At 44.0% G+C, this 18,731-nt stretch overlaps 1 protein-coding gene across 12 annotated transcripts in view; it reads right to left on the bottom strand.

Moving 5' to 3' along the window:
* Positions 1-18,349, bottom strand: part of TRIM2 (tripartite motif containing 2) — a 94,877-nt gene extending 76,528 nt beyond the window's left edge. For 5 of the 12 annotated variants that reach the window (XM_036233561.1, XM_036233565.1, XM_036233562.1 and 2 more), the window contains exon 1: positions 1,653-2,639. The gene's annotated coding sequence lies outside the window, so the exon portion shown is untranslated. Of the gene's footprint in view, positions 1-1,652; positions 2,640-3,011; positions 3,581-18,241 lie in introns of those variants that run through there. The other 7 variants (XM_036233566.1, XM_016144619.2, XM_036233567.1 and 4 more) reach the window with 4 other exon arrangements.
* Positions 18,350-18,731: the final 382 nt, after the last annotated feature.

Genomic DNA, 18,731 nt, shown 5'->3' with positions numbered 1-18,731 from the left:
CAGCCCTTCTGCCTAAATAAATTTCATCTAGGCATCCAGTATGTTATGCAAAAGGAGAATATATTGAAAATTCTAGAGTGAGGATATTTCTGTTCATGGATTAAGATGAGATTAATAGTTTTACAGAAGAGGAACATTTATTAATAAAATAAAATATTTGCCAAAAAAAAAGATATTTGCCAACAGAAGCTCAGTTTCTCAGTTTAAATTTCCACTAAAATCTCAAACACACACACACACACACACACACACACACACACACACACACACACACATAAAAAATGAGTGGCTGGTAAACAGTGGCTCTGTGCCCCTAAAGTTACTCCCCTTCCTTTTCCCTCTACCTACTTATCTCAAAGGTTGAGTTGCACTGCCAATTCTTCTAAGACCAAATACTATCCATATCAAAGACCATTCTCTTTCAAAGCAAATAATAAACTGAACTCACTAACCAACGACTTGCGGGGACTCTTTCAGACTTGCCAATTAGCAGGTCAGACTAAAGGTCTAATACATAAGAGCATAAGAAATAACGCTGCTGATGGAGCATGATAGTAACTCAGCCTTGACTCGAGGCTTTGAAGATAAGTCTCAGAGAGGCTTCTCAAACAGACATCCTAGAATGTATTTTCTCATGAAACCCAAAAGGAAAATCATCACCGTTCCAATCTGCATCATTAGCAGCAGCATCAAAAGCATCTTGCCAGCATCTGCCAGCACAAACCTGTAGAGCCTGTACAAATCAAGCTAAAATTATCTTTCGGGAATTTGTCATCCAAGATGAATTTGGTGTAACTCAAACAATGTCATTTTTAGTGGAGTGGTGAGAGAAGGAAAAGGTTCTATAATGTCATCTCCCCAAGTTTCAGGGTTTCAGGGTGGCATTTTCAAAGGTTCCTTGTGCACTGCTGTGTTTGCAGACTGGGATATTGCCACTGAAGAGGCAAATTCACGCTAAGCAGCACTTGGTGAGTTCCAAGATTCTGCTGCTCAGAAAAAGCCAAATGAACACATCACTCTTGAGCCCCAAGGTAAATATCCAGCTCCTTTCCAGGGCAGTCTGTGAACAGAACTCCGAAGGACAGAATTCAACCCAAAGGCAGACCAAAGAAAAGGTCAGAGCGTCCGCTGTTAATTCTCAAGGGGATGCGCCAACCCATTTATATGCAGCATCTCATCAGAAGCTCCTTCCACTTGTGTTTCCATATGAGGCAGAAATAACAAGCTGACCAGACAATCAGGAAACCATGCAAATCCACATTAAAAGGATAGTGCAAGAAAAACATTTCAAGATGTAGCCGTCACACTTCATTTTGAAAGACACAGTGGAATTTCCAATGGAAGATTTAATTGACATGGAATTTTCCAGGCAAATAAAGGCAGGATTTGGAAAAATGTTCTGAGAATACTGATAAGGGGACGCTGCCAAGGTAGTGTCCCAGAGTCCACGATCCCAAAGAGTCGTGGTATGCACCCACGTGGGATAGCATAGAAAAGGGTAGGGAGAAAAGGGAGGCTACTAGGGAAAGAATGTGAGGATCTGAGGGTGAAGGAGACCTGCTGTTCACCCATCTGTACCCAGTCCAGAACAGGACAGAACTATCTTACCACGAAGACATCTCATTCGTGTAGGCGGGCTTTGCCGTACTTACCCTAAGAGAGGAGGGAGGTGGACCTTTGGTTTTGTTTTGTTTTAAGTCGATCCTTAATTGCTGGATGCATCTAGATTTGGAGAAGGAAATGTAAAGAATTCAATCAAATGCCTTTTGTCTTTGGTTAAGGCTGTGGTGGTCAAAGTGTCCTGAGTCATTCCTGTTCTTTTGTTTCTTTCAGCTGAAGGGCAAGTAGTAGGTTTGCCAAGGATGAAGTAGAAATCTGAGACTAGAGGTCAAGTAGAGCTGGGAGGCAGTGAACTGAGCACAATACCTCCTCCCACCCCCTGGTAAAGGAACCAGGAAATGCGAGTTGTCATGCAAGAAGCCCACAACAATATTTTCAAAATACTGATGTAAAAGTTAATCTCCATTTTTAAAAGAAAATGGGTGAAAAAGTGTTCAGTGAAAAAAGGCTCTGAGGCACACTGCTGAAGAGCAACAGCCTCTCCCACCCTAAGGGCTAATCTAATGTTCTCATGCCTGGAATTCTAAGTGCTTTAAAATTAACTATTGGAATCTAAAGCTATCTCTATCTCATAAATTAAGGCTGGTGATTTCTCAAGGGAGGGAAAGGGTGAAGAAGGAACCAGTTGCTCGTGGGGGCTGGACTGCAGGTGAGAATGAATGTGGGTTCATAGAATGCTTTGAATCTGACTGGCATTTCAAACCACAAACCTCTCTCCCACCATCCCAGCCTTTTACCTAATTTACCAGCAGCATGAAGTTTTCGATAATGGACAAGCATTTTCCAGAATACATCAAGCGAAAAGAGCCCCGAGAAGCCTCAAAAACCAACATCTCCCGCCTCTGATAAGCCAGACTGTAGTATGAACTTGGGCAGAGGATAAGAATGGAGGCTAATAGGAAGGAAATCTAGCTGACTCGTTACTTTTAGGGAAACAGCCAAAATTTAAGAGAAGGGGTGGAGGGAGGAGGAGGAGAAGACACAGTTTTCAAAAATTATTAAAATTACTGCTTTAAGAATGCAGAATATCTTTTTTTTTTTTTCTTTCTCGGTGTAAAATGAAGTTAAACGCTTTCCTTCCAAAGCTCTGCGCATGTATTTCAGGAATGGCGGAGGGTCCCTGTCCCCGGGTAGACCTCCGCCGGCCGGGCCTGAGAGGCGGGCAATGTCAAGGTTTCGCACTTCCGCGGCCCGCGCGGACAGCGCCCGGGGGCTCCCGCCGGGCTCCCGCCCGCCGAGCCGGGCTCCGGAAGTGGCCCTTTGCCGGCTTCGCGCGCACCTCGGCGCGCCCGGACCTTGCCCAGGGGGCAGGCTCCAGGTGCGGAGGGCCGGGCCCGCTGGCGCCAGCCCGCACGCTCGGCCCCCGCGCCGCAGCCCGAGCCCTGACTTACTGTGTGACGGCGACTTGCACGGCAGAGAAAAGGGGCCCTGGGCCAGGGGGTGGCCGGCGGCTCCGCCTCCGTCCGGGCTGCGTCCCCCCGGCGGCCGGGCGTGCGCGCTCGGAACCGGAGCGGGCGAACCAGGCGTGGGCGCCGGGGCCCCGCGCCGCCCGCTCCTCCCGCCGCTGCGGTCCTGCCGCCCGGCTGTACCCGAAGGTGACACTACTTTATCGCCCGCCGTTACGGAGCACTAAACTGAAGGAGCGACAACAGACCAGCCGAGGAAAAGCTGCCTCCTGGCTGGATTCGAAAGGGCCTTATCTCGGAGTCCTCGGTTCCGAAAGGCGCTCTGGTTGGTCATTTCCATCCTGTGCTCAGGCGCGGAGCAGGGACATCTGTTTTCCATACGCCCCGAGGCACAGGCAAATCCTGGATTACATGTTGCCCAGCTCGCCCCCTCTCGTAGTATTCCCGACCAGGCCGGGCCGCTAATCCCCACACAAAGCACGAAAACAACACGCAAGTTGGTGCCCAATTCCAGAGAGATTTGCCAGCCGATGACTAAAGGCTCCTGCGGCAGCCTCCGGGAAGGGCCAATCGCAGCCCAGGGGACAGAAAAAAAGGGCTTGGCTCAGTTTCCAGGTCTACTGAAAAACGCCTCGCCAGCCGGGTAAACACAGAGAGATGCAAAGTCTGTCCCTTCAGGAGATGTGACTTGAGTTTGATGGGGCTGAGAGAGCTGAAAAGGGCCAACCTCCATTAGAGGACAGTTCATAATTAAAAGCAATCACAACAACTGAGTGTAAGAGGAAAAAAAATCTCTGCATTTACTTTAATTCTGACAAACGAATCAATTATAACACCATCAGCACAGAAAATGATGAGAAATTACTGTTTTTTAGGGTCTTACTTTTACTCTGTAAAATGGGTTGGGGTAGGGAGTCTCCCTCTTCCCCCTTTCCCTCCTTCCTTCCTCCTAGAAACATTTATGAGTGCCTTCTATTTGCCAGGCAGGAGGCTGAGAATAGAAAGTTATAAAAGCCTTAAGTACTGTCAAGTACCTTACTAGTGGGGAGGGTGGTGAGAAGGGGGATGGGGTGGAGGCCAACAATTTCAGTGCATGGTGAAATTGCCATGGTAGAATATATGTGCAGAGGGTTACAGGGCCATAGAAGCAGGTTTTAAATCATGCCGGAAATCAAGGAAGTTTTCCCAGAGGAAGTTGCATTTAAGTTTTGAAGACTGAGAAGGCATCAAGTAGAACAAAGAGGCAGGGGCAAGATCTGAACCTCTGAATGGATGCAGAAAGGCGAGAGGAGCAAAAGTGAGAGGAGTTACTGAGGATGGCAAGGAGTCAGACCACAGAGGTCTTATCTGCTACACTCTGGGATATGATCTTTGCTCTGAAGGATTTTAAGTAGAGTCTCTTGATTAGATTTGTGTTTCAGAAAGATTATTGTGGAAGGCATATGGAAGGCAGACAGCCTAGGAAAGGAGTGGAGGTGGGGCCGGGGTGGACTGGAAAGACCCCAAAAATATGATAGCGGTGGAGCTTTTAGGATGCCTGGTGCCTGGTGACAAGGAGGGCAGAGTTGCAGGCTATCGCTCAGGTGCTGACATGGGCAACAGGGTGGATGGAGGGTACCAGTCATTAACAGAAAAATAAAGGAGGAGGAGCAAGTGAGACCAGAGAAATGATGAGTTGAGTTTAGATAAGCCGAGCATGTGCTTTTTGTAGGATATCTGAATGCAACTGTCCCAGCAGGCAAGACAGCCAAGTGGATCTATAAGGCATTTGGGGCATTGTGGGCTAGCTATACAAATGAGGCAGTTGTCCACTTATGAATAGAAGGCAAATACAAGACTAGAGAAAAATTCACTTAGTTCGCTAGGGCTGTCCTAACAAAGTGCCACAAATGAAGTGGCTTAAATAACTGAAATTTATTATGTCACAGGTCTGGAGGCTGGATATCCAAGCAATATGCTAGCAGGACCATTCAGCCTCTGATGTTGCTAGAGAGGGGTCTGTTCCAGGACTCTGCTTGCTGTGGTAGTTCCTTGGCTTGTGGCAACATAACCCCAGTCTGTGTCCAGATTTCCCCTCTCTGTAAGGATACCAGTCGTATTAGATTAGGGGCCCACCCTACTCTGATATGATCTCATTTTAACTAGTTACATCTGCCCTTATTTCCATGTCCTATTTGAAAATTACCTTATTTCCATATAAGGTATCATTCTAAGTTAGTGGTGGGGGGGCGGGGAACGCAATTCATCCCGTAACATTCACACAGTGTGAACTGAGTTGTTGAGAGCAGGATTAATCTTTCACAGAGATGAGGAGAAATACCAGCTTTAAGTGGGCAAAGAGAGAAGCTCTGGTTGGAAACAAGAGACAAAAAATATTAGAAAGGTACATGAGGGGCGGCCCACAAACAGGGAAGAGAAATGTTTGAGAAGGAGTGACTGACAGCGCCAAATGCTTAAAAAGCCAGACAAGGTAAAGCAAGAAATTGCCTACGGCCTTTGGTAATGTGACAATCATTAGACTGAATGGTAGACTAGTAGCTGAACTACTCATTCATCTGAAGGCCCACTGAGCTCCAACATTTTGTGACTTTAAAACCACTGTCCAGGCAAACCCATTGAGTGGACATTCGTTTAGTGGACATTTGTTTGAGTCTTGCCTCCCAACCTGTTTTCTCAGCCTCTCTTGCAGTTAGGGCACGAAACTGTGACCAAGGCTCTGGCAATCGGGGAGAGGGACACTAGACTTCAATTTGCATGAAAGCAAGATGAGGAGCAGACTCTAAAGAAGCCATTTTCTGTGAGGTGGTAGAGCCTAGTGGAGTGATATGGACCCCAGGGCCAGCAGAGGGCCTGGGAGTCATCCAAAGGAGTGTTTGCGATGCCTGTGCGATGCCTGGGCTCATTCTGGAATCATCTGCTGGCATCATTTAGGCATTGTTCTCAGCTGAGCAGCCTCCGGGCCCTATCCTCTGCATTTCTTAGAGATCCTCCAAGCCACTTAATAGTCTTTTTAAAATATATAACATTCTCCCTAGAGGACATACGAATGGCTAAAAGACATCTGAAAACATGCTCAACATCACTAGTTATTAGGGAACTGCAAATCAAAACCATGATGAGATACCATCTCACACCTGTTAGAATAGCTATAATCAACAGGACAAGTAATAACAAATGCTGGAGAGGATGCGGAGAAAAAGGAACCCTCATACACTAGTGATGGGACTGCAAATTGGTACAGCCACTATGGAAAACAGTATGGAGGATCCTCAAAAAACTGAGAATTGATCTACTCTACGATCTAGCAATCCTTCTGGGTATTTACCCCAAAGACTTGAAAACCCTTATCCAAAAGATACTTGCACACCGATGTTCATAGCAGCATTATTCACAGTGGCCAAGACATGGAAACAACTGAAGTGTCCTATGATAGATGATTGGATAAAGAAGCTGTGGTACATATATACAATGGAATATTACTCAACCATAAGGAGAGATGAAATACTGCCATTTGCGACGACATGGATGGACCTTGAGATAACCATGCTAAGCAAAGTAAGCCAGCCAGGAAAAGTTGAAAATGACATGATATCATTTAAATATGAGATATAAACCTAAAAGCAACAAATGAACAGGACAGAGATTCATGGTCATGGACAATAGACTAGTGGTTACCAGAGGGGATGGGGGAGGTGGACGAGGTAAAGGGGGTCAAATATGTGGTGACAGAAAGAAATCTAACTATGGGAGGTGAACACACAGTGTAAACATATATATGCCTTACTGTTAAAGTGTACAGTTGAAACTTATTGGATTTCTTTAATCAATGCCACCATAAAAAATAAATAAAAAAAATATACAATAGCTTTTTAAAGATATAATTCATATACTATAAAAATAATCCATTTAAATAAAGTATAAATTCAGTGGGTTTTAGCATATTTCACAATGTTGTGCAACCATCACCACTATCTCTCTCCAGAGCATTTGCATCATCGCAAAAAGAAACCTCATGCACACTAGTGGTCATTCCTCTTTCCCCTGACAACCACCAATCTACTTTCTGTCTCTATGGATTTGCTTATTCTGGACACTTCACATAAATGGAATTATACAATATGGGCCTTTTGTGTCTGGCTTCTTTTACACAGCAAAAATTTTTTAAAAGATTTATCCTTGTAGCATATATCAGTACTTCGTTTTTATTGCCAAATAATATTCCATTGTATGGACTTACAACATTTTGTTTATCCATTCATCAATTGATGGACATGTGGATTATTTCCACTTTTTGGCCAGTATGAATAATATTGCTATGAACATTTGTGTATAATTTTTTGTGTGGACATATGTGTTCATTTCTCTTGGATATATACCTAAGAGTAGGAGTAGAATTGCTGGGTCATATGGTAATTTTATATTAATATTTTGAGGAACTGCCAGACCATTTTTCAAAGTGGTTACATCACTTTACATTCCCACTAAGAATGTCTGAGAGTTCTAGTTTCCTAGTGGGTGTGAAGTGGTATTTCACTGTGGCTTTGACTTGCATTTCCTTAATGACTAATAGTATTGAGCATATTTTCATATGCTTACTGGCCATTTGTGTACCTTCTTTGAAGAAATGTCTCTTGAAATCCTTTGCTCATTTAAAAAATACATAATTTTTAAAAATTGTGGTTAAATATACATAACGCAAAACTTCCTGTTTTAACCATTTTTAAGTGTATAGCTCAGTGGCATTAAGCACGTTCACTTTGTTGTGCAACCGCCATTCTTCACCCATTTTTAATTGTCTTTTAAAATTTGTCTTTTATTTGTGAAATTTTATATTCTAGATACAAGTCCCTTACCAGATATATGATTTGCAAATATTTTCTCTCATTCTGTAGGTTGTCCTTTCACTTTCTTGATGGTGTCGTGATAGTCTTTAACGAACTCCTTTTAACCTCAAACTAACCAGAGTAGTTGCTGTTGTCACTAGCTAAGAACACTGACAGATGCACTGGGTTCTGTTAAATACCACCCTCTCAATTTTTTTTTTCTATAAATAATCTGTCTCATATCACATCTTCTATTCAATAGTGCCTGAGGATTCTTGTTCCTAAAGCTTTTCTTCTTCTGTCTGGATCCCATCCCATCTTATGTTTCCTGGGCACAGACCCAAAGCATCAATGGCCACCACCGACACAATTATAAGCACAGCGACCAGCAGCTCGCCCACTTGTGTCCCACCTTTACCCAGCCCTGATCCAGCACCCTGGCAGGCATGTACAATGCCCTCCCTCTCTCCAGACTCCTCCCACTCTGCTCCTTCCTTTCCCCTGTCATATTCCCAAAGCTGAGTGGGAGTGGGATCTTATGTATGATATCAGTATCCTATTTAATTTTTGGATCATCTTTAATACCCAGGGCAGGGCTTTGCAAAAATTGGGAACACAATAAATGCATGTTAAATCGAATTGAATCTTGTGCCCTATTTCTTTAATTTTATTTTTTATTCTAAAATAATATTTATGTAGTCCTCAATTTCAAACTTTTCTCTTAATGGCCACGTTTGGAAAATTAGGGTCTGAAACTGGGTTGCAGGACAAATCTATGGTGTTCAATTTGACTGGAAAAATAGAATTCTTTGGGGGATTAATGCTCAGAGTCTGTGAAATGGTCAAAGAAGGTAAAGTTTCACAGATAAAGGTCTCACGATCCAGAGAGGAGCTAAAGAGTATTATTGGGGAAATCACAAGTCTAAGGTAAATGCATTTCCTGGAGATTTTTCTGGTGCGTTAAGCTTTAGGACTGCCACTGCTCAGCGCTCTGGGTCTGTTTAGTCTTTGTAGGCTTTCTTATCCCACTTCCTCGCTCCTGTACCTGTGAAGTAATCTTAAACTCTGCAGATTAGGAGCTAAATAAAAGCACCCATTGGAAACAGCAGGAAATAGCTTGGATTTATCGGTCATAAACCCACCCAATGTTTACTGAGTACACACTTTATGCAAGGTACCACTCTGGGCACAAAGAGGAACAAGATTTGTTTCCTGTAATTAAGGAATTGGACGACAAACAGTGTGTGTGTAGGGGTGGGGGTGGGAAATCAAGACAAATACAATTAACTGTAATCCAAAGCAGGATGAACTCCCAATAAAAGAGGCATAAAAAACTATTTTGAGGAATCAAAAGGAAGTAGTAGGAAAGGCTTATGGAAAAGGTAAGGAAAGACAGCTAAGCTCTTTCTTAGGAACTTAAGACCTCTAAGCCGTAATCTGTATTCTCCTGTAGCTCCCAAACTAGTTGGGAAGAAAGTCACATGTACAAGTGGCCGTAATTAAAGATTATATATGATAAGATCAATTTGAAAGAGTCACAGAAAAGTGAGAGATCACTTCTCACTTCCTGTTAGAGTAACTAGGAAAGACTTTATGGAAGGGTGGGCTTGGGCCCTAAAAGATTTATTAAAAGAATTTATTAACATAAATATTTTAGATTAAAAAACTCATTACTTACATTAGAAAATTTGGAAAATTTAGTAAAGTATAAAGAATAAAATAGAAATCACCTACAGACCCACTACCAATAGATAAATACTGCCAGACATACAATATACTTAATAAATATTTGCAGTTTGACTAAATGCATAAGTGACATTACCATTTATTGTCTCTATTTTTTCCTCATGCATATTTTTACCATACTCAATTTTGAAACCTGATTTTTAAAAACATATCATATAATATGCATTTTATATCTGTAAAATTTTTGAAAACACATTTTTAAACAGCTTAAGTATATTTCATTAATTGATATATCATTTACGCAACCAATTTCCATAGTGCTTATATTGTTTCTAAATTTCCAATTATTATAAATAAAACTTCAGTGAAATTGCTAAACACAAGTATTTGTTTACACTTCTATAGTCTCAGCATAGATCCCTGTAAATAAAATGATCAAATCAATGTGTGTTAACATTTTTAGGGCCCTCAAGAGAGAAAAACATTGCACGATTACTTTCTAGAAATGTTGCACCAATGTATGTTCCCATCAGCAACAGGAAATTGAGATACACACACCCTCACCAAGAGTGTTATTTTAAAATATTTGTTAATCTGACAAAGAGAAAATAGTAATTCATTGTTCTTAAATTGTGCATTTATTTGATCATTAGTGGTGTGGAACATTTTAATTATGTTTATTTTCATTAAGATCTCCTTTCAGCTGCCAGTTCACACTCTTTGTCCATTTATTATTTCTGGGGAACTTGGAGAGAACATGCAATTCCCTGGCCAGCTTGGTTCCCCCATGGCTATCATTGTGTGAGCATCCTGCCATAGTAAGTGCGATCTTATTTATTTTTAAGTTATGCTATGATTCATTCATTTTCCTCCCTCCCTCCTTTCCTCCATCCCTTCGCCACAATACGGCCCCTAAACACAGTCAACTACTTTATTTGGTGCTCAAAGATCCGTGATCACACTGGAGGGAGAACTGGTTAGAATCGCTGAAAGAACATTTCCAGATTGTTGAGGGACATTTAGTCACCGTGACCCTTTGTAAGTGCTGATTTTAGAACCTAACTTCTTCCTACGCCGGAACAGTGGGCACCACGGTGTCCGCCCACCCTGCCCCCCAGTGACTCCCTAAGTCTCACCTGAACTGTACTTTCCTGCTTTGGTGGTGTCTTTCCCCGCTAAGCCTCCTGGTGTTATCTTTTCTGTATCTTCCCCAGTCCAAAATCCTGCCTGTCTCTGACTACCAAGCCCAGACAGCGGCCCTCGGATGAGGACAAGCCTCCTCCGAACGGCCGCGGCACGCTGTATCCGCTCACAGCACTTCCGCTCTCCCGGGTGTTCTGGTCACTTGTGCGTGCAGCTCGCCTCCTTTAATACTTTATAAACTCTTCGAAGAGTCTATACGAATAGGGTCTATGTCTTCTTTGTGTCTGGATTCCCATGATACAATTAGCGGAAACGCAAAAACGTTTTGCAAATTAAAAAATAAAATGTCATTTAACAGAAACACTAGAGGGAAAAAAGCTTCTTCGAAAGGGGAAAAAGGGGCTTGACTTTGATTGTACAGTAGTAGTTTCCCCTTATTCAGTTTTGCTTTCTGCAGCTTTGGTTACCTGCAGTCAACAGCAGTCTGAAACGGTAAATAGAAAATTTCACCTCACTTCATCCCATCACGTAGGCATCGTATCATCTCACATAATCACAGGAAAAAGTGTGAGTATAGTACAAAAATATTTTGAGAGAGTGCACACATTCGCACAAGTTGTATTACATATATTATTATAATTTTTCTATTTTATTATTATTAATTTCTTACTGTGCCTAATTTATAAATTAAACTTTATCATAGATATGTACGTATAAGAAAAAACAGTGTATCTAGAGTTCAGACCTATCCATGGTTTCAGGCATGCACTGGGGGTGTTGGAACGTATCCCACACTGGATACAGGGGTCTGCTGCATTGATTGTGGTAATGTTATAGACTAAATCGTGTCTTCCCCTCAAATTCATATGTTGAAACCCTAATTCCCATGTTAAGGATATTTGGAAATAGGGCCTTCGGACAAGTAATTCAGGTTAAAAGAAGTTATGAGGATGGAGAGCTATTCCAACAGGAATCGTATTCTTATAAGCAGAGGAAGGGACACCAGAGCTTCCTCTCTCTCCACGTGCATGCACAGTGAAAAGGTCATGCGTCATAGGAGAAGACACTGTCTGCAAACCAGAAAGAGAGCTCTCATCAGAATCTAACGAGGTGGGCACCTTGATCTTGAACTTCCAGTTGTCAGAACCACGAGAAAATAAATTTCTGTTGTTTAAGTCACCCCCGTCTGTGGCATTTTGCATGGCAGCCTGAGCTGACTAATAAGTGGTAATGGTAAGATGTTAGGTAGAAATGGAAGAAAGTCAGTCTAAACACAGGGATATTAATAACTCAATCAAAGAGCTCACAGAACCTCATGTTGAGAAGTTTTGGGGGTAGAAACTAGAGGACGAATTGGGAAACATGCTTCTTGTTGTCTTTTCATAAAAGGCAGAAGATCCCCTCTAATTCTGTAGCCACTTAAGTCCTCCGTGGCAGAAGAATAAAAACTGATAAAAATTACAACTGGAGTCCAGGGACTAAAAAAAATTGAATGGGGCCAAACAATGTTAAATTGAATATAAAGTCAGCACAGGCAAATAAGCACTAAATAATATTTCAAAACAATTGGAAAGTTGACAAGGAAACTACTACTGGTTTCCATTGGAGTTAGAGCAGACTTTCTTATGTTTTCTTGAAACAATCATCTATGATCATCTTAGGCTGATCCATTAGCCATGGACAGATGTTCCTGAGTCTCTAGGGACTCAACAGAGGCATCAGGCCATATCACAGAACCATACACAACTTCAAAACCAAATATTAGGGAAGAACACATTAGAAAGCCAGGAGAGAAAGAGAACAACTCTCTCTGGGGTCTAAATTCTCAAGTTCTTGCCAAAAATTCAGTCATCATAACTCTACATATTTTTTAAATGTGTCATTTTTTGAAGTTTCAAATGAAAAAAACTGACAAAACAAACAAACAAACAATAAAATCGGGCGAGGAACTTTTTAAAAGATCTATATTTCTTAGAACTATTGTGATTTAATCTTTTCAATTCTTGAATTAGAAATGAAAAAAAAGGGACCATGAAAGTGTTTCTTTCAAAATCTCCTTTTATCCAACAGGTGGAGAAAATATGGTGACAGTTGAGTCATTTTCTTATTTTTTTACAGTAGAGTTCAGTGTATTCTGTATCTAACTTCATATATATATACTTGATATAGTTTTTAAAAAATATATATAAACTTTTAATAAGTATAAATTACAAGCAGAAAAGTGCACAAGTCAAAAGGCAACAGTTCAGTGAATTGTCACGCATGAACCATAACAGCGTACACACCATCCAGATAAAGAATAGGACATTACCGGCATCCCAAATGTCCTTTCTCCTATTTCCCAAATGTAATTAAGAACTAGATGTATTTTTTCATGAAGACAATATTATGAATGGTGGTGAGTGCCCAGATCAGCCTGCAGACGCTGAAAGGGCCAGTGGACACATGGCCGAGGGGGCTAGCGGGACATCTCCATTCACCAGGGGCTCGCCTAGCTTTCGGGTCCTGGATCAGTTGCACAGTGCTCATGGGGATACGAATGCGCATAACCATCCAGTATTACTGGGAAGTCACTTTGTGATATGTACCCAGGTCCTTAAGAAAGTTTATAACTTACGCCTTAGTAATTCTAATTTTAAAATCTTTCCCAAAGCAGTATCAGAGATGTGGTCGGAGACATATATCCTGACATCATCTAGGAGCAGCAGCTCCGAGAGAGCTCTGCCACTTCTCAATTGTACAATCTGGGACAAAACATTTAGCCAACTGCCTCGGGCCTCAGTTTCCCCCTCTGTTAAACGGTTGTATGAAGATTGATTTAGTTGCGGTGTATAAAGAACCCGAAACAGTGCCTATCACACAGGTAGCGATTCAACCGATGTTAAGAATTATTAGCTATTATTACAAAAACGTTCATCACTGTGTTATTTATAATAGACAAATATTCGAAAGAAGTTAGATGACCAGAAAGAAGAGAAAGGACGTGCCCTGGGAGGAGAAGGCGAACAGAACAAAAGGTTAAATTCCCTTTAGAATTAATAGAAGGGATCACGGATACAAGCCCAGGCCTGGATGCTATGCACGCAGTCACCATGGGAGAGGACTGGGTGGCGGGGGCAGGGGGCGGGGGGTTGTTCTACTAGCAGCGCCAGAGCAGACTGCTTTGATTAAAAGGGAAAATTGAAAGGCCCCCAAACAAAAACTCCCACCACAGCAACAAACAAGTCTTGGCCAGAGGAAGGAGCTGGGATGTTTTTTCTAATCCCTGGTCCCCAGTTCACCTCTTTTCTTTTCCCTGCCTGCTGCCCCCACCCCCACCCCGCTTTGGGCTTTTCAGAGACTAAGGGACAGGGAACAGAGAAGACAGATTTACGTCCATTTGGGGGAGGAGACGTGCGGATGTGCAATAACTGGGAACTGCTCCCGTGGGACCCCGCCCCCTTACTGAGGCTCTGGAGAGGCGGGGAGGGGGGTGGGTGTGGACACGAGCTGGATGTGGTTCATTCTCAAGGAGCAGGGTTGCAATCAGCCTTGGAAACGCAGCTGGTAATGGGATGTTTTTCTGACCCAGTAACCCCAATTTCCTGGAAAGGACAAGAATCAGTGGTCACAAAGCTCATCTTCCACCCGGCCCTATTCCGCCGCGACCTCTGGACCCTTCATTATCAGCAGGTCCCCTCTCCAAGGACCCTGTTCTTCAAAGCCACACCCAGAAGCTTGAGACACCACGAGGCCTGTGTGCAGATGGCAGCTGTGGAGCCCTGGTCGGCACGGCCTGTGAGGAAAGCGCAGCCCACACTGGAGGCCGGCATTCCCTGAAGACCCCTGCCAGCCATGGGGAGGGCTGGGACCCGCGTTGCCCCTCCCAGCCTTGCAGTGACAGCTCAGACAATGGCGCCCCTTGGTTCATTGCATCTGCTGAGTGTGGGAAGAGAGCTGCTTTTTTAAGGCTTTGTCCCTATCTTTCCTTGTCACAGTTCCAACAAGGCTTCTGGGGCTGGAGGGTTGTTGCTACCTTCTAGGGGTCCTTCTATTTCCTTTTCATAATGGACCGGCATTAATCAGCATTCATGCTGTCCTCCCAGTGTGCCCAGAACACAGGGAGTATCCAGAAGACACAATACCTGTCCTTGCGGAGGGTATATTTAAATCACTGATTTCTGCTGTTTTCTCGTTAAAAGTGTTCTTAAGAAAATAGAATCATCCAGGGACAGGCACAGGTCAAGAATCCCACATCCTGACAGCCCTGGCTCTTGTCGCTTGGTCCCCAGCGACCTATCAAAGGTGTGCAGCTCTCCGGGCCGTTCCTGGAAGTCTGGTCATTGCCCAGGAAGCACTGAGAGCCGCCTGCCTTGCAGAAATCCCGCAACTTCCGCAGCAGACAGAGGCCTAAAGCCTCAGCAACATTTCGCTTAAAGCTCCTGGATTTAAAATTAAATCACCCAATCCTGCAATCAGGAATATCTTGGGGAACTCCATGGATTTGAAACTACCTTGGAAAGCACGGGAGTGCTCTTTGCGGTACATAGTTCTGAGGTCAAGTTACAGCTTTGAAGTTCAGTTTAAATCCTGCGTCCTACCCTTTGGGAAGGTGGCAGGAGGAAATGCACTGAGAACTCCGTGGTGGGATCTCAGGGTACATTCGGCTCCCTAACGCATCAAAGGACACACACTGGAAACTGCCTGTTCTAACTCGGTTTATAGTCAGGTTTTGAGGGTCCTACAGATTTAAATATCTTCCTCCTACATACCCCTTAATAACAGAGAGCATTGTTCAAGTTAGTTTCAGAGACTGGTGTCAGAAGCATACCCGATGTTTGTCTGTAAAGTTAGAGGTTGGCCCTTTGGCTCCTTGCGGTTTCTAGAGTCAATTGAGGAATTTCACTGAAGTTCTATTTGCACAACAGCTGCAAAATGTGAAGTGTGCCATTCTCTCAATGTCGGCTTGTCAGGTATGGTACTAGAAGGCACAGGCTGAGAGTGAGCAAATACACCTGCTGGTTAAAGACCTACATACCAGGAAATGGGCTCCTTGAAAAGCTGAACAGCACTGCAGGTCTGATAAGGGATAGTGTTCCCAGCAGGTGCGGCTTAAGGTGAGATGATGCATATCTAAACGGCTCCCAGGGGATCCCTAAGGGACACAGTCCCAGGCTGTGTTTCTGATTCACCTTCCAGCTTTTTTGATGGGTCACCATATAGCACAGGCCCACCAGTGTGGCAGGGCCAGGCCCCAAATGCTTCCCCTTAGCTGGCCCTTCCTGGCATTGGGCTGACTGTGACAAGGCTGTGACGCTTTGGCACTGTCACTCATTTAAAGGAAGCAGTTCTTGGCTTTCCTTCCCAGATGCCATTTAGCTTCCTGTAGGAAGTCACATTTTGGTGGCAGCGTCTCGATGGATTCTTGAAAAGCTATGAATGTGAATGTCAGCTACATTTCATAGAAAATCCTCAAGTCATAAGACAAGGTTATGTACTGTCTACCTTTCTAATAATTCAAATTTCTTGTCACTTTCTAGCTGTGTGACTTTGTACAAGTTACTTAACCTGTCTGTGCTCCAGTTCCCTTCTCTGTAAAATGAGGACAATAATATTCTTACATCAAAGGGGTCAGTGAGGACTGAGTGAGATAATACATGTAAAGGCCTGGGACCCAATAGGTATTCAGTAAATGATGGCTATTGTTACTGTTAGTATTTGTCATTGTCATGGTATTTCATCCACCGATGCTGGTTACGTGGGTTTCAAAAGCTGTCAGTATTTAAAAGCTCTAGGAAAATATTACTTTGTATTATAAATCTCCTAGTTTAGCATTAGTTTATGTAAATTCTCCATCTGAAAATATGCAGTAAGTTTCTGAAATTCCAGGAGCCTGGCATGCCTACCAACCTGATTGAGGAAGTCAGGGAAGAGCTGTCTTTGTGCCTTGTGAGGTCTCCTGGAAGTCACCCCCTCCTCTCTCTCCCCAGGCCTCCTCTTTGCTCTTCCTCATCCTGCCATCACCGGGAGATGGGGAGATGGGGAGATGCGCTTTGGGTAGGAATGTGAGAACGCACCCACCTGCAGGAAGCCAGGGTTTGTGAGGCTGGAGGCAAGAGGCAGGGATGATGCACATCCTGCTTTCCTCGTGGAGCCTCCCCTGACCTGTTCCTTCATGAAACCACCCCATGGGCTACCCACCCACCTTTCCCAGGCTCTCTCTGGGGCCACTGAGGGAGCCCTTGGCCTCACTTAGAAACCACCTGATGTTTTCATACACTGTGCTGACACAGTCCTGTTGCTGTGGGTCAAATTCATTTAAAAAATAACCCTTTGCATCCGATTTAGTTCCTCCAGGAGTCATCAAACAATGTTGACTTGAAATATGCTGTATTTAGATAATAAATACAAATTCGGGGCATTAGAAGAGGTAGGAAGATTTATAAGGCACTAGAGGTATTGACGTCCCACGATTCACCTGTTGCTTTATCTAAAAATTAAACCACACTTCGTCAATTTCTCAGGCTCTTGTCCATGTCAAGCGCAGACCGTGAGTTCACTAACTTAATACCATGAGGCTCATCAGAAAGGAAAGAACAAAATTCTCCATAGAAGCTGCCGTAGGTGATTCTCCGTTCAGCAGGAGGCAGGACTTCCCAAAGCGATTCCCAGGGCTTCCGTCCATCCCCTTGTCCTCCACTTGGGGTATAAACACAGCACACCCCCCTCCCTTGTTTCATGTGTCCCTCTGCACCATGAGAGGTGTCTTACTCGGCGTCAAATGGGGCATCGAGACAATGAAATCAGGCCCTGAAGACCAGTGGGTAGAGTGTTCCAGCCTCACTCATTCACAGGCTGGAAAGCAGAAAGAACCCGCAGGTGGGCTGTTTAGGCCCATTTCGTGCCCCCCCCCCCATCTCCCCTCCTCCGCCTTCTCTCTTGAATAGTCAAGGACAAATGCTCTAATCGCCTGGGGCTGTTCCTTCATTCCTGCACTGCCCCAGAGGGCCACAGTGCCCTCAGAGCACTTTTACGGGGCAATAAAACTTTACAGCCGGCCAGCTCTAAACCGTTTCCCACATTTCTGAATAGGACGATTTATGACATACAAGACCACTTCGGTTTGCCCTTTGAACATACCAGCAGATATCAGACCCTTTCAAAAGAGGTCGCCTGAGTTACATCGGCGAGCAGCTGGCTCACAGAAGCCACACAGAGCCGGAGCTAAACTGGCTGTGCACAGCTAAGTCGGAAAAGAAAACGGCCTTCGATTCCCACAACATCACTGCAGCGGCCGCGAGCTCTGCCCCTTCCACGTTGCTTTGGTGTCAAGCCCAGCGCCAAAATGCGTCTCTCTCCCAAGTTTTTGCTTCCCTGCTTCTTTTTTTTTTGGCCTGGGTTGATGGGGATCGCTATGAGCTTTGTCAGCAAATCCTAGAGAACCAAGCTTCTCCTTCAGTCTTTGGAAGGCAAAAAATTAAAACCAGGAAAACTCCAGCAACTCCGTCGCAGCTCCCCACCAGTGCCCAGGATTAGCCAGCTAGCTCAGAAGCAGCATCGTCACACACTCAGGGGCATCCTTACCCGTGTTTCCTAACAGCCATTCCTGTGCATCAGAGTCGGGCCCCAGGCTCCTCGGGTGTGGGGACTCAGCTCTCTGCAGCCCGAAGACAATTGGGTCCATTATAGCCATCAGGCTGCCGAGTTAAAGGGTGGCCCTTACAAAAATATAAACAGCTTGTCAGTGCAAGCCAACGGGGCGGGGCTGCAGTATCAAGGGACAAAGGGAACCAATGATCAGCCTCTTTGGGCTCTGTTAACTTAAGGTATTGTGTTTCATCCTGAAGTAGGGGAGACTGAACGCGGGGAACACCGAATAGGAAGGGCCAGAATCCTCCCCCGTACAGCCCAGCAGCATGAAAGGGGTCCAAGTGGAAAACTTTAATCACTGTTTCAAGGAGGAGTTTGTACGCCTCACACATAATAATGTATATCTTAAAAGCCATAGACGTTTGTGCTGCATTAGGCATCTTTGCTCTTCTAGGGTTAATAAATGTAGTATTCGCTGAGGTAC

The sequence above is a fragment of the Rousettus aegyptiacus genome, unplaced genomic scaffold (assembly GCF_014176215.1).
Source record: "Rousettus aegyptiacus isolate mRouAeg1 unplaced genomic scaffold, mRouAeg1.p scaffold_m13_p_16, whole genome shotgun sequence".
NCBI lineage: Eukaryota > Metazoa > Chordata > Mammalia > Chiroptera > Pteropodidae > Rousettus > Rousettus aegyptiacus.
The sequence above is the reverse complement of the archived record's forward strand: the minus strand, read 5'-3'. Positions and strand labels throughout refer to the sequence as shown.